General features: G+C 44.0%; 1 long non-coding RNA gene across 1 annotated transcript in view; it reads right to left on the bottom strand.

Moving 5' to 3' along the window:
• Positions 1–15476, bottom strand: part of LOC137203813 (uncharacterized) — a 320132-nt gene extending 304656 nt beyond the window's left edge. The window contains exon 1 of the long non-coding RNA XR_010933307.1: positions 15421–15476. This is a non-coding gene — a long non-coding RNA (uncharacterized lncRNA). The remainder of the gene's footprint in view (positions 1–15420) is intronic.
• Positions 15477–15681: the final 205 nt, after the last annotated feature.

Genomic DNA, 15681 nt, shown 5'->3' with positions numbered 1-15681 from the left:
CCTGCCTAGTAAAAATCTTAAAACCTATGGATTTCTATGTCACGAAAGAGAATCAAGCGTGTGTACAGCGGCATAAATGCAGCAGTGATAGGATTGGTGAGGTTCCGTGAGCAAATGCAGACCCTTTGAAGTCATATTGCATGGTACCCATTCCATGGGTCTCAACTCTCCAGGTTTAAGGGATTCTTCCTTCAGCTAAAACATGCATGTGGAACCCAGAGTATGATCCACCGTGTGATCGGGAAACGTGTTCAAATGTGTCTCAGGTTTCGTCCCCTGGTACTCCGGTGCAACATTCCAGACGCTTTACTAACACTCTCCCCACTTGGAGAGTCAGTGCCTTTAACTTCCTGTTTGGCCCAGTTTGCAATTTCTGCGGAAAATGAACAGGAATAGGGAGAACCAATGAGAGACTAGCTGGAGGTGTCTGGACGGGCAAATTTAACTCTCATTTCCCACCAGGAAGGGGAATTAACCAAAGGCTCAGCGTGCCATGCCGGAACCACACTAGGGCCTGAAGCAATGCTGCGGTGTTGCGGCCAGCTCACAAGAAAGCGAGTTGAAGAAAGGAGCTCAGGGGCACTGTAATTCACAAACCTGCAGAGTTATAAATGACAGCTATCGTCCAAAAATATATTGAAGTAAGGCTGCCAAGTGGACTTGAAAGCGGGGCAGAATTGCAGGAAACCGATTTCAGGAGGTAGACTGGAATTGCATGTAAAGCATAGGAAAAGAGGCAGAACGTCCACAATGATGCACTTGGCCAAAAAGGGCGTATGCGTTTTTTCCTGAATATATTCAGGAAAAAACGCATACGCCCTTTTTGGCCAACCAAGCAAGCTTGCAAAGGAAATCTGCACTACAATGAAGTCTCACTGCCCCCCGGTCAAAAGGAACATCTGAAAAAAGTGTAAAATCCAGAAAGGCAGGACAGGCCATGGAGAACTGGGAGCCTTGTTATGCTGATGGGCGGGATGTAAATTGCCAACAGCCACTCTGGAGAAGTGTATGGTGTTTCCTGAAACATCTAAAAAACAAAGCAACAGAGCCTAGGGCACTTCCACTTATGGTCCTATAGATTAGGGAAATTAAAATCAAAAAGACACAGCCACCCCAAAGTATGGGACGGCTCTGTTTACAAGAACCTCATTTACGGTACAAGTTCAATATCACAGTAAGTGAAAAATGGATAAAGAAGTTGTGGTACTTACGTACAATGCAATATCACTCAGCAATGAAATCTATGTCATCAGGCCCATAGCAGCATAATGAGTGGATTCAGGTACCATGATTCTAAGTGAGATAAGTCACACAGAAAAAGAAACATCATAAGATATCACTAATACACGGAATGTAAACTTGGCTACACAGGAACAGAATTACAAAACAGAACAGGGTCTCAAATGTAGAAAACCAACTTATGCTTGCTTAAGGGGAAAGGTGAGTTGGGGTGCTACATAAAACCAGAGATTGAAATTAGCACAGATACCGTTCCATAATCCAAATATGTAATAGACAAGAGCTACTCCTTGCTCAACGAAGAGGACACAACACCCCATATTAAACGCCTAAGAATATACCTGACTAGTAAGAATCTTAAAACCTATGGATTTATATGTCTCCGAAAGAGAATCAAGCGTGTGTACAGCGGCATAAGCGCAGCAGTGATAGGATTGGTGAGGTTCGGTGAGCCAATGCAGACCCTTTGAAGTCATATTGCATGGTACCAATTCCATGGGTCTCAACTCTCCAGGTTTAAAGGATTCTTCCTTCAGCTAAAACATGCATGTGGAACCCAGAGTATGATCCACCGTGTGATCGGGAAACGTGTTCAAATGTCTCACTTTTCGTCCCCTGGTACTCGGGTGCAACATTCCAGACGCTTTACTAACACTCTCCCCACTTGGAGAGTCAGTGCCTTTAACCTCCTGTTTGGCCCAGTTTGCAATTTCTGCGGAAAATGAACAGGAATAGGGAGAACCAATGAGAGACTAGCTGGAGGTGTCTGGAGGGGCAAATTTAACTCTCATTTCCCACCAGGAAGAGGAACTAACCAAAGGCTCAGCGTGCCATGCCGGAACCACACTAGGGCCTGAAGCAATCCTGCGGTGTTGCGGCCAGCTCACAAGAAAGCGAGTTGAAGAAAGGAGCTCAGGGGCACTGTAATTCACAAACCTGCAGAGTTAAAAATGACAGCTATCGTCCAAAAATATATTGAAGTAAGGCTGCCAAGAGGACTTGAAAGCGGGGCAGAATTGCAGGAAACCGGTTTCAGGAGGTAGACTGGAATTACATGTAAAGCATAGGAAAAGAGGCAGAACGTCCACAATGATGCACTTGTCCAAAAAGGGCGTATGCATTTTTTACTGAATATATTCAGGAAAAAACACATACGCACTTTTTGGCCAACCAAGCAAGCTTGCAAAGGAAATCTGCACTACAATGAAGTCTCACTGCCCCCCGGTCAAAAGGGCCATCTGAAAAATGTGTAAAATCCAGAAAGGCAGGACAGGCCATGGAGAACTGGGAGCCTTGTTATGCTGATGTGCGGGATGTAAATTGCCAACAGCCACTCTGGAGAAGTGTATGGTGTTTCCTGAAACATCTACAAAACAAAGCAACAGAGCCTAGGGCACTTCCACTTATGGTCCTATAGCTTAGGGAAATTAAAATCAAAAAGACACAGCCACCTCAAAGTTTGGGATGGCTCTGTTTCCAAGAACGTCATTTACAGTACAAATTCAATATCACAGAAAGTGAAAAATGGATAAAGAAGTTGTGGTACTTACGTACAAGGCAATATCACTCAGCAATGAAATCTATGTCATCAGGCCCGTAGCAGCATAATGAGTGGATTCAGGTACGATGATTCTAAGTGAAATAAGTCACACAGAAAAAGAAACATCATAAGTTATCACTACTACATGGAATGTAATCTTGGCTACCCAGGAACTGAATTACAAAACAGAACAGGGTCTGAAATGTAGAAAACCAACTTATGCTTGCTTAAGGAGAAAGGTGAGTTGGGGTGCTGCATAAAACCAGAGATTGAAATTAGCACAGATACCGTTCCATAAGCCAAATATGTAATAGACAAGAGCTACTCCTTGCTCAACGAAGAGGACACAACACCCCATATTAAACGCCTAAGAATATACCTGCCTAGTAAAAATCTTAAAACCTATGGATTTCTATTTCTCGAAAGAGAATCAAGCGTGTGTACAGCGGCATAAATGCAGCAGTGATAGGATTGGTGAGGTTCGGTGAGCAAATGCAGACCCTTTGAAGTCATATTGCATGGTACCCATTCCATGGGTCTCAACTCTCCAGGTTTAAGGGATTCTTCCTTCAGCTAAAACATGCATGTGGAACCCAGAGTATGATCCACCGTGTGATCGGGAAACGTGTTCAAATGTGTCTCAGGTTTCGTCCCCTGGTACTCGGGTGCAACATTCCAGACGCTTTACTAACACTCTCCCCACTTGGAGAGTCAGTGCCTTTAACTTCCTGTTTGGCCCAGTTTGCAATTTCTGCGGAAAAGGAACAGGAATAGGGAGAACCAATGAGAGACTAGCTGGAGGTGTCTGGACGGGCAAATTTAACTCTCATTTCCCACCAGGAAGGGGAATTAACCAAAGGCTCAGCGTGCCATGCCGGAACCACACTAGGGCCTGAAGCAATGCTGCGGTGTTGCGGCCAGCTCACAAGAAAGCGAGTTGAAGAAAGGAGCTCAGGGGCACTGTAATTCACAAACCTGCAGAGTTATAAATGACAGCTATCGTCCAAAAATATATTGAAGTAAGGCTGCCAAGTGGACTTGAAAGCGGGGCAGAATTGCAGGAAACCGATTTCAGGAGGTAGACTGGAATTGCATGTAAAGCATAGGAAAAGAGGCAGAACGTCCACAATGATGCACTTGGCCAAAAAGGGCGTATGCGTTTTTTCCTGAATATATTCAGGAAAAAACGCATACGCCCTTTTTGGCCAACGAAGCAAGCTTGCAAAGGAAATCTGCACTACAATGAAGTCTCACTGCCCCCCGGTCAAAAGGAACATCTGAAAAAAGTGTAAAATCCAGAAAGGCAGGACAGGCCATGGAGAAATGGGAGCCTTGTTATGCTGATGGGCGGGATGTAAATTGCCAACAGCCACTCTGGAGAAGTGTATGGTGTTTCCTGAAACATCTAAAAAACAAAGCAACAGAGCCTAGGGCACTTCCACTTATGGTCCTATAGATTAGGGAAATTAAAATCAAAAAGACACAGCCACCCCAAAGTTTGGGACGGCTCTGTTTACAAGAACCTCGTTTACGGTACAAGTTCAATATCACAGTAAGTGAAAAATGGATAAAGAAGTTGTGGTACTTACGTACAATGCAATATCACTCAGCAATGAAATCTATGTCATCAGGCCCATAGCAGCATAATGAGTGGATTCAGGTACCATGATTCTAAGTGAGATAAGTCACACAGAAAAAGAAACATCATAAGATATCACTAATACACGGAATGTAAACTTGGCTACACAGGAACAGAATTACAAAACAGAACAGGGTCTCAAATGTAGAAAACCAACTTATGCTTGCTTAAGGGGAAAGGTGAGTTGGGGTGCTACATAAAACCAGAGATTGAAATTAGCACAGATACCATTCCATAATCCAAATATGTAATAGACAAGAGCTACTCCTTGCTCAACGAAGAGGACACAACACCCCATATTAAACGCCTAAGAATATACCTGACTAGTAAGAATCTTAAAACCTATGGATTTATATGTCTCCGAAAGAGAATCAAGCGTGTGTACAGCGGCATAAGCGCAGCAGTGATAGGATTGGTGAGGTTCGGTGAGCCAATGCAGACCCTTTGAAGTCATATTGCATGGTACCAATTCCATGGGTCTCAACTCTCCAGGTTTAAAGGATTCTTCCTTCAGCTAAAACATGCATGTGGAACCCAGAGTATGATCCACCGTGTGATCGGGAAACGTGTTCAAATGTCTCACTTTTCGTCCCCTGGTACTCGGGTGCAACATTCCAGACGCTTTACTAACACTCACCCCACTTGGAGAGTCAGTGCCTTTAACCTCCTGTTTGGCCCAGTTTGCAATTTCTGCGGAAAATGAACAGGAATAGGGAGAACCAATGAGAGACTAGCTGGAGGTGTCTGGAGGGGCAAATTTAACTCTCATTTCCCACCAGGAAGAGGAACTAACCAAAGGCTCAGCGTGCCATGCCGGAACCACACTAGGGCCTGAAGCAATCCTGCGGTGTTGCGGCCAGCTCACAAGAAAGCGAGTTGAAGAAAGGAGCTCAGGGGCACTGTAATTCACAAACCTGCAGAGTTAAAAATGACAGCTATCGTCCAAAAATATATTGAAGTAAGGCTGCCAAGAGGACTTGAAAGCGGGGCAGAATTGCAGGAAACCGGTTTCAGGAGGTAGACTGGAATTGCATGTAAAGCATAGGAAAAGAGGCAGAACGTCCACAATGATGCACTTGTCCAAAAAGGGCGTATGCATTTTTTACTGAATATATTCAGGAAAAAACGCATACGCACTTTTTGGCCAACCAAGCATGCTTGCAAAGGAAATCTGCACTACAATGAAGTCTCACTGCCCCCCGGTCAAAAGGGCCATCTGAAAAATGTGTAAAATCCAGAAAGGCAGGACAGGCCATGGAGAACTGGGAGCCTTGTTATGCTGATGGGCGGGATGTAAATTGCCAACAGCCACTCTGGAGAAGTGTATGGTGTTTCCTGAAACATCTACAAAACAAAGCAACAGAGCCTAGGGCACTTCCACTTATGGTCCTATAGCTTAGGGAAATTAAAATCAAAAAGACACAGCCACCTCAAAGTTTGGATGGCTCTGTTTCCAAGAACGTCATTTACAGTACAAATTCAATATCACAGAAAGTGAAAAATGGATAAAGAAGTTGTGGTACTTACGTACAAGGCAATATCACTCAGCAATGAAATCTATGTCATCAGGCCCGTAGCAGCATAATGAGTGGATTCAGGTACGATGATTCTAAGTGAAATAAGTCACACAGAAAAAGAAACATCATAAGTTATCACTACTACATGGAATGTAATCTTGGCTACCCAGGAACTGAATTACAAAACAGAACAGGGTCTCACATGTAGAAAACCAACTTATGCTTGCTTAAGGAGAAAGGTGAGTTGGGGTGCTGCATAAAACCAGAGATTGAAATTAGCACAGATACCGTTCCATAAGCCAAATATGTAATAGACAAGAGCTACTCCTTGCTCAACGAAGAGGACACAACACCCCATATTAAACGCCTAAGAATATACCTGCCTAGTAAAAATCTTAAAACCTATGGATTTCTATGTCTCCGAAAGAGAAACAAGCGTGTGTACAGCGGCATAAACGCAGCAGTGATAGGATTGGTGAGGTTCGGTGAGCAAATGCAGAACCTTTGAAGTCATATTGCATGGTACCCATTCCATGGGTCTCAACTCTCCAGGTTTAAGGGATTCTTCCTTCAGCTAAAACATGCATGTGGAACCCAGAGTATGATCCACCGTGTGATCGGGAAACGTGTTCAAATGTGTCTCAGGTTTCGTCCCCTGGTACTCGTGTGCAACATTCCAGACGCTTTACTAACACTCTTCCCACTTGGAGAGTCAGTGCCTTTAACCTCCTGTTTGGCCCAGTTTGCCATTTCTGCGGAAAATGAACAGGAATAGGGAGAACCAATGAGAGACTAGCTGGAGGTGTCTGGACGGGCAAATTTAACTCTCATTTCCCACCAGGAAGAGGAATTAACCAAAGGCTCAGCGTGCCATGCCGGAACCACACTAGGGCCTGAAGCAATGCTGCGGTGTTGCGGCCAGCTCACAAGAAAGCGAGTTGAAGAAAGGAGCTCAGGGGCACTGTAATTCACAAACCTGCAGAGTTATAAATGACAGCTATAGTCCAAAAATATATTGAAGTATGGCTGCCAAGAGGACTTGAAAGTGGGGCAGAATTGCAGGAAACCGATTTCAGGAGGTAGACTGGAATTGCATGTAAAGCATAGGAAAAGAGGCAGAACGTCCACAATGATGCACTTGGCCAAAAAGGGCGTATGCGTTTTTTCCTGAATATATTCAGGAAAAAATGCATACGCCCTTTTGGGCCAACCAAGCAAGCTTGCAAAGGAAATCTGCACTACAATGAAGTCTCACTGCCACCCCGGTCAAAAGGGCCATCTGAAAAAACTAAAATCCAGAAAGGCAGGACAGCCCATGGAGAACTGGGAGCCTTGTTATGCTGATGGGCGGGATGTAAATTGCCAACAGCCACTCTGGAGAAGTGTATGGTGTTTCCTGAAACATCTAAAAACCAAAGCAACAGAGCCTAGGGCACTTCCACTTATGGTCCTATAGCTTACGGAAATTATAATCAAAATTACACAGCCACCCGAAAGTTTGGGACGGCTCTGTTTACAAGAACCTCGTTTACGGTACAAGTTCAATATCACAGAAAGTGAAAAATGGATAAAGAAGTTGTGGTACTTACGTACAATGCAATATCACTCAGCAATGAAATCTATGTCATCAGGCCCATAGCAGCATAATGAGTGGATTCAGGTACGATGATTCTAAGTGAAATAAGTCACACAGAATAAGAAACATCATAAGATATCACTACTACACGGAATGTAATCTTGGCTACCCAGGAACTGAATTACAAAACAGAACAGGTTCTCAAATGTAGAAAACCAACTTATGCTTGCTTAAGGAGAAAGGTGAGTTGGGGTGCTGCATAAAACCAGAGATTGAAATTAGCACAGATACCGTTCCATAAGCCAAATATGTAATAGACAAGAGCTACTCCTTGCTCAACCAAGTGGAATCAACACCCCATATTAAACGCCTAAGAATATACCTGCCTAGTAAAAATCTTAAAACCTATGGATTTCTATGTCTCCGAAAGAGAATCAAGCGTGTGTACAGCAGCATAAACGCAGCAGTGATAGGATTGGTGTGGTTCGGTGAGCAAATACAGACCCTTTGAAGTCATATTGCATGGTACCCATTCCATGGGTCTCAACTCTCCAGGTTTAAGGGATTCTTCCTTCAGCTAAAACATGCATGTGGAACCCAGAGTATGATCCACCGTGTGATCGGGAAACGTGTTCAAATGTGTCTCAGGTTTCGTCCCCTGGTACTCGGGTGCAACATTCCAGACGCTTTACTAACACTCTCCCCACTTGGAGAGTCAGTGCCTTTAACTTCCTGTTTGGCCCAGTTTGCAATTTCTGCGGAAAATGAACAGGAATAGGGAGAACCAATGAGAGACTAGCTGGAGGTGTCTGGAGGGGCAAATTTAACTCTCATTTCCCACCAGGAAGAGGAATTAACCAAAGTTTCAGCGTGTCATGCCGGAACCACACTAGGGCCTGAAGCCAGGCTGCGGTGTTGTGGCCAGCTCACAAGAAAGCGAGTTGAAGAAAGGAGCTCAGGGGCACTGTAATTCACAAACCTGCAGAGTTATAAATGACAGCTATCGTCCAAAAATATATTGAAGTAAGGCTGCCAAGAGGACTTGAAAGCGGGGCAGAATTGCAGGAAACCGATTTCAGGAGGTAGACCGGAATTGCATGTAAAGCATAGGAAAAGAGGCGGAACGTCCACAATGATGCACTTGGCCAAAAAGGGCGTATGTGTTTTTTCCTGAATATATTCAGGAAAAAACGCATACACCCTTTTTGGCCAACCAAGCAAGCTTGCAAAAGAAATGTGCACTACAATGAAGTCTCACTGCCCCCCGGTCAAAAGGGCCACTGAAAAAAGTATATAATCCAGAAAGGCCGGACAGGCCATGGAGAACTGGGAGCCTTGTTATGCTGATGGGCGGGATGTAAATTGCCAACAGCCACTCTGGAGAAGTGTATGGTGTTTCCTGAAACATCTAAAAAAGAAAGCAACAGAGCCTAGGGCACTTCCACTTATGGTCCTATAGCTTAGGGAAATTAAAATAAAAAAGACACAGCCACCCCAAAGTTTGGGACGGCTCTGTTTACAAGAACCTCGTTCACGGTACAAGTTCAATATCGCAGAAAGTGAAAAATGGATAAAGAAGTTGTGGTACTTACGTACAAGGCAATATCACTCAGCAATGAAATCTATGTCATCAGGCCCGTAGCAGCATAATGAGTGGATTCAGGTACGATGATTCTAAGTGAAATAAGTCACACAGAAAAAGAAACATCATAAGTTATCACTACTACACGGAATGTAATCTTGGCTACACAGGAACTGAATTACAAAACAGAACAGGGTCTCAAATGTAGAAAACCAACTTATGCTTGCTTAAGGGGAAAGGTGAGTTGGGGTGCTGCATAAAACCAGAGATTGAATTTAGCACAGATACAATTCCATAAGCCAAATATGTAATAGACAAGAGCTACTCCTTGCTCAACGAAGTGGACTCAACACCCGATATTAAACGTCTAAGAATATACATGACTAGTAAGAATCTTAAAACATATGGATTTATATGTCTCCAAAAGAGAATCAAGAGTGTGTACAGCGGCATAAACGCAGCAGTGATAGGATTGGTGAGGTTCGGTGAGCCAATGCAGACCCTTTGAAGTCATATTGCATGGTACCCATTCCATGGGTCTCAACTCTCCAGGTTTAAGGGATTCTTCCTTCAGCTAAAACATGCATGTGGAACCCAGAGTATGATCCACCGTGTGATCGGGAAACGTGTTCAAATGTGTCTCAGTTTTCGTCCCCTGGCACTCGGGGGCAACATTCCAGACGCTTTACTAACACTCTCCCTACTTGGAGAGTCAGTGCCTTTAACCTCCTGTTTGGCCCAGTTTGCAATTTCTGCGGAAAATGAACAGGAATAGGGAGAACCAATGAGAGACTAGCTGGAGGTGTCTGGACGGGCAAATTTAACTCTCATTTCCCACCAGGAGGAGGAATTAACCAGAGGCTCAGCGTGCCATGCGGGAACCACACTAGGGCCTGAAGCAATCCTGCGGTGTTGCGGCCAGCTCACAAGAAAGCGAGTTGAAGAAAGGAGCTCAGGGGCACTGTAATTCACAAACCTGCAGAGTTATAAATGACAGCTATCGTCCAAAAATATATTGAAGTAAGGCTGCCAAGAGGACTCGAAAGGGGGGCAGAATTGCAGGAATCCGATTTCAGGAGGTAGACTGGAATTGCATGTAAAGCATAGGAAAAGAGGCAGAACGTCCACAATGATGCACTTGGCCAAAAAGGGCGTATGCGTTTTTTCCTGAATATATTCAGGAAAAAACGCATACGCCCTTTTTGGCCAACCAAGCAAGCTTGCAAAGGAAATCTGCACTGCAATGAAGTCTCACTGCCACCTAGTCAAAAGGGCCATCGGAAAAAAGTGTAAAATCCAGAAAGGCAGGACATGCCATGGAGAATTGGGAGCCTTGTTATGCTGATGGGCGGGATATAAATTGCCAACAGCCACTCTGGAGAAGTGTATGGTGTTTCCTGAAATATCTAAAAAACAAAGCAAGAGCCCAGGGCACTTCCAATTATGGTCCTATAGCTTAGGGAAATTAAAATCAAGAAGACACAGCCACCCCAAAGTTTGGGACGGCTCTGTTTACAAGAACCTCGTTTCCGATACAAGTTCAATATCACAGAAAGTGAAAAATGGATAAAGAAGTTGTGGTACTTACGTACAATGCAATATCACTCAGCAATGAAATCTATGTCATCAGGCCCGTAGCAGCATAACGAGTGGATTCAGGTACGATGATTCTAAGTGAAATAAGTCACAGAGAAAAAGAAACATCATAAGATATCACTACTACACGGAATGTAAACTTGGCTACACAGGAACTGAATTACAAAACAGAACAGGGTCTGAAATGTAGAAAACCAACTTATGCTTGCATAAGGGGAAAGGTGAGTTGGGGTGCTGCATAAAACCAGAGATTGAAATTAGCACAGATACCATTCCATAAGCCAAATATGTAATAGACAAGAGCTACTCCTTGCTCAACGAGGTGGACTCAACACCCGATATTAAACGTCTAAGAATATACCTGACTAGTAAGAATCTTAAAACCTATGGATTTCTATGTCTCCGAAAGAGAATCAAGCGTGTGTACAGTGGCATAAAAGCAGCAGTGATAGGATTGGTGATGTTCGGTGAGCAAATGCAGACCCTTTGAAGTCATATTGCATGGTACCCATTCCATGGGTCTCAACTCTCCAGGTTTAAGGGATTCTTCCTTCAGCTAAAACATGCATGTGGAACCCAGAGTATGATCCACCATGTGATCAGGAAACGTGTGCAAATGTGTCTCAGGTTTCGTCCCCTGGTACTCGGGTGCAACATTCCAGACGCTTTACTAACACTCTCCCCACTTGGAGAGTCAGTGCCTTTAACCTCCTGTTTGGCCCAGTTTGCAATTTCTGCGGAAAATGAACAGGAATAGGGAGAACCAATGAGAGACTAGCTGGAGGTGTCTGGAGGGGCAAATTTAACTCTCATTTCCCACCAGGAAGAGGAATTAACCAAAGGCTCAGCGTGCCATGCCGGAACCACACTAGGGCCTGAAGCAATCCTGCGGTGTTGCGGCCAGTTCACAAGAAAGCGAGTTGAAGAAAGGAGCTCAGGGGCACTGTAATTCACAAACCTGCAGAGTTATAAATGACAGCTATCGTCCAAAAATATATTGAAGTAAGGCTGCCAAGAGGACTTGAAAGCGGGGCAGAATTGCAGGAAACCGATTTCAGGAGGTAGACTGGAATTGCATGTAAAGCATAGGAAAAGAGGCAGAACGTCCACAATGATGCACTTGGCCAAAAAGGGCGTATGCGTTTTTTCCTGAATATATTCAGGAAAAAACGCATACGCCCTTTTTGGCCAACCAAGCAAGCTTACAAAGGAAATCTGCACTACAATGAAGTCTCACTGCCCCCCGGTCAAAAGGGCCACTGAAAAAAGTATAAAATCCAGAAAGGCCGGACAGGCCATGGAGAACTGGGAGCCTTGTTATGCTGATGGGCGGGATGTAAATTGCCAACAGCCACTCTGGAGAAGTGTATGGTGTTTCTTGAAACATCTAAAAAACAAAGCAACGGAGCCTAGGGCACTTCCACTTATGGTCCTATAGCTTAGGGAAATTAAAATCAACAAGACACAGCCACCCCAAAGTTTGGGACGGCTCTGTTTACAAGAACCTCATTTACAGTACAAATTCAATATCACAGAAAGTGAAAAAAGGATAAAGAAGTTGTGGTACTTACGTACAAGGCAATATCACTCAGCAATGAAATCTATGTCATCAGGCCCGTAGCAGCATAATGAGTGGATTCAGGTACGATGATTCTAAGTGAAATAAGTCACACAGAAAAAGAAACATCATAAGTTATCACTACTACATGGAATGTAATCTTGGCTACCCAGGAACTGAATTACAAAACAGAACAGGGTCTCAAATGTAGAAAACCAACTTATGCTTGCTTAAGGAGAAAGGTGAGTTGGGGTGCTGCATAAAACCAGAGATTGAAATTAGCACAGATACCGTTCCATAAGCCAAATATGTAATAGACAAGAGCTACTCCTTGCTCAACCAAGTGGAATCAACACCCCATATTAAACGCCTAAGAATATACCTGCCTAGTAAAAATCTTAAAACCTATGGATTTCTATGTCTCCGAAAGAGAATCAAGCGTGTGTACAGCGGCATAAACGCAGCAGTGATAGGATTGGTGAGGTTCGGTGAGCCAATGCAGACCTTTTGAAGTCATATTGCATGGTACCCATTCCATGGGTCTCAACTCTCCAGGTTTAAGGGATTCTTCCTTCAGCTAAAACATGCATGTGGAACCCAGAGTATGATCCACCGTGTGATCGGGAAACGTGTTCAAATGTGTCTCAGGTTTCGTCCCCTGGTACTCGGGTGCAACATTCCAGACGCTTTACTAACACTCTCCCCACTTGGAGAGTCAGTGCCTTTAACCTCCTGTTTGGCCCAGTTTGCAATTTCTGCGGAAAATGAACAGTAATAGGGAGAACCAATGAGAGACTAGCTGGAGGTGTCTGGACGGGCAAATTTAACTCTCATTTCCCACCAGGAAGAGGAATTAACCAAAGGCTCAGCGTGCCATGCCGGAACCACACTAGGGCCTGAAGCAATGCTGCGGTGTTGCGGCCAGCTCACAAGAAAGCGAGTTGAAGAAAGGAGCTCAGGGGCACTGTAATTCACAAACCTGCAGAGTTATAAATAACAGCTATCGTCCAAAAATATATTGAAGTAAGGCTGCCAAGAGGACTTGAAAGTGGGGCAGAATTGCAGGAAACCGATTTCAGGAGGTAGACTGGAATTGCATGTAAAGCATAGGAAAAGAGGCAGAACGTCCACAATGATGCACTTGGCCAAAAAGGGCGTATGCGTTTTTTCCTGAGTATATTCAGGAAAAAACGCATACGCACTTTTTGGCCAACCAAGCAAGCTTGCAAAGGAAATCTGCACTACAATGAAGTCTCACTGCCCCCCGGTCAAAAGGGCCATCTGAAAAAAGTGTAAAATCCAGAAAGACAGGACAGGCCATGGACAACTGGGAGCCTTGTTATGCTGATGGGCGGGATGTAAATTGCCAACAGCCACTCTGGAGAAGTGTATGGTGTTTCCTGAAACATCTAAAAAACAAAGCAACAGTGCCTAGGGCAATTCCACTTATGGTCCTATAGCTTAGGGAAATTAAAATAAAAAAGACACAGCCACCCCAAAGTTTGGGACAGCTGTGTTTACAAGAACCTCGTTTACGGTACAAGTTCAATATCACAGAAAGCGAAAAATGGATAAAGAAGTTATGGTACTTACGTACAATGCAATATCACTCAGCAATGAAATCTATGTCATCAGGCCCGTAGCAGCATAATGAGTGCATTCAGGTACGATGATTCTAAGTGAAATAAGTCACACAGAAAAAGAAACATCATAAGATATCACTACTACACGGAATGTAAACTTGGCTACACAGGAACTGAATTACAAAACAGAACAGGGTCTCAAATGTAGAAAACCAACTTATGCTTGCTTAAGGGGAAAGGTGAGTTGGCGTGCTGCATAAAACCAGAGATTGAAATTAGCACAGATACCGTTCCATAAGCCAAATATATAATAGACAAGAGCTACTCCTTGCTCAACGAAGTGGACTCTACACCCCATATTAAACGCCTAAGAATATACCTGACTAGTAAGAATCTTAAAACCTATGGATTTCTATGTCTCCGAAAGAGAATCAAGCGTGTGTACAGCGGCATAAACGCAGCAGTGATAGGATTGGTGAGGTTCGGTGAGCAAATGCAGACCCTTTGAAGTCATATTGCATGGTAACCATTCCATGGGTCTCAACTCTCCAGGTTTAAGGGATTCTTCCTTCAGCTAAAACATGCATGTGGAACCCAGAGTATGATCCACCGTGTGATCGGGAAACGTGTTCAAATGTGTCTCAGTTTTCATCCCCTGGTACTCGGGTGCAACATTCCAGACACTTTACTAACACTCTCCCCACTTGGAGAGTCAGTGCCTTTAACCTCCTGTATGGCCCAGATTGCAATTTCTGCGGAAAATGAACAGGAATAGGGAGAACCATTGAGAGACTAGCTGGAGGTGTCTGGACGGGCAAATTTAACTCTCATTTCCCACCAGGAAGAGGAATTAACCAAAGGCTCAGCGTGCCATGCTGGAACCACACTAGGGCCTGAAGCAATCCTGCGGTGTTGCGGCCAGCTCACAAGAAAGCGAGTTGAAGAAAGGAGCTCAGGGGCACTGTAATTCACAAACCTGCAGAGTTATAAATGACATCTATCATCTAACAATATATTGAAGTAAGGTTGCCAAGACGACTTGAAAGTGCGGCAGAATTGCAGGAAACTGATTTCAGGAGGTAGACTGGAATTGCATGTAAAGCATAGGAAAAGAGGCAGAAGGTCCACAATGATGCACTTGACCAAAAAGGGCGTATGCATTTTTTCCTTAATATATTCAGGAAAAAACGCATACGCCCTTTTTGGCCAACCAAGCAAGCTTGCAAAGGAAATCTGCACTACAATGAAGTCTCACTGCCCCCTGGTCAAAAGGGCCATCTGAAAAAAGTGTAAAATACAGAAAGGCAGGACAGGCCATGGAGAACTGGGAGCCTTGTTATGCTGATGAGCGGGATGTAAATTGCCAACAGCCACTCTGGAGAAGTGTATGGTGTTTCCTGAAACATCTAAAAAACAAAGCAACAGAGCCTAGGGCACTTCCACTTATGGTCCTATAGCTTAGGGAAATTAAAATCAAAAAGACACAGCCACCCCAAAGTTTGGGACGGCTCTGTTTACAAGAACCTCGTTTACGGTACAAGTTCAATATCACAGAAAGCGAAAAATGGATAAAGAAGTTGTGGTGCTTACATAAAATGCAATATCACTCAGCAATGAAATCTATGTCATCAGGCCCATAGCAGCATGAGTGGATTCAGGTACGATGATTCTAAGTGAAATAAGTCACACAGAAAAAGAAACATCGTAAGATATCACGACTAATGGAATGTAAACTTGGCTACACATGAACAGAATTACAAAACAGAACAGGGTCTCAAATGTAGAAAACCAACTTATGCTTGCTTAAGGGGAAAGGTGAGTTGGGGTGCTGCATAAAACCAGAGATTGAAA

This window comes from Pseudorca crassidens, chromosome 1 (genome assembly GCF_039906515.1).
Source record: "Pseudorca crassidens isolate mPseCra1 chromosome 1, mPseCra1.hap1, whole genome shotgun sequence".
In the NCBI taxonomy this organism is placed as follows: Eukaryota; Metazoa; Chordata; class Mammalia; order Artiodactyla; family Delphinidae; genus Pseudorca; species Pseudorca crassidens.
This window is presented reverse-complemented; position numbering and strand designations above follow the sequence as displayed.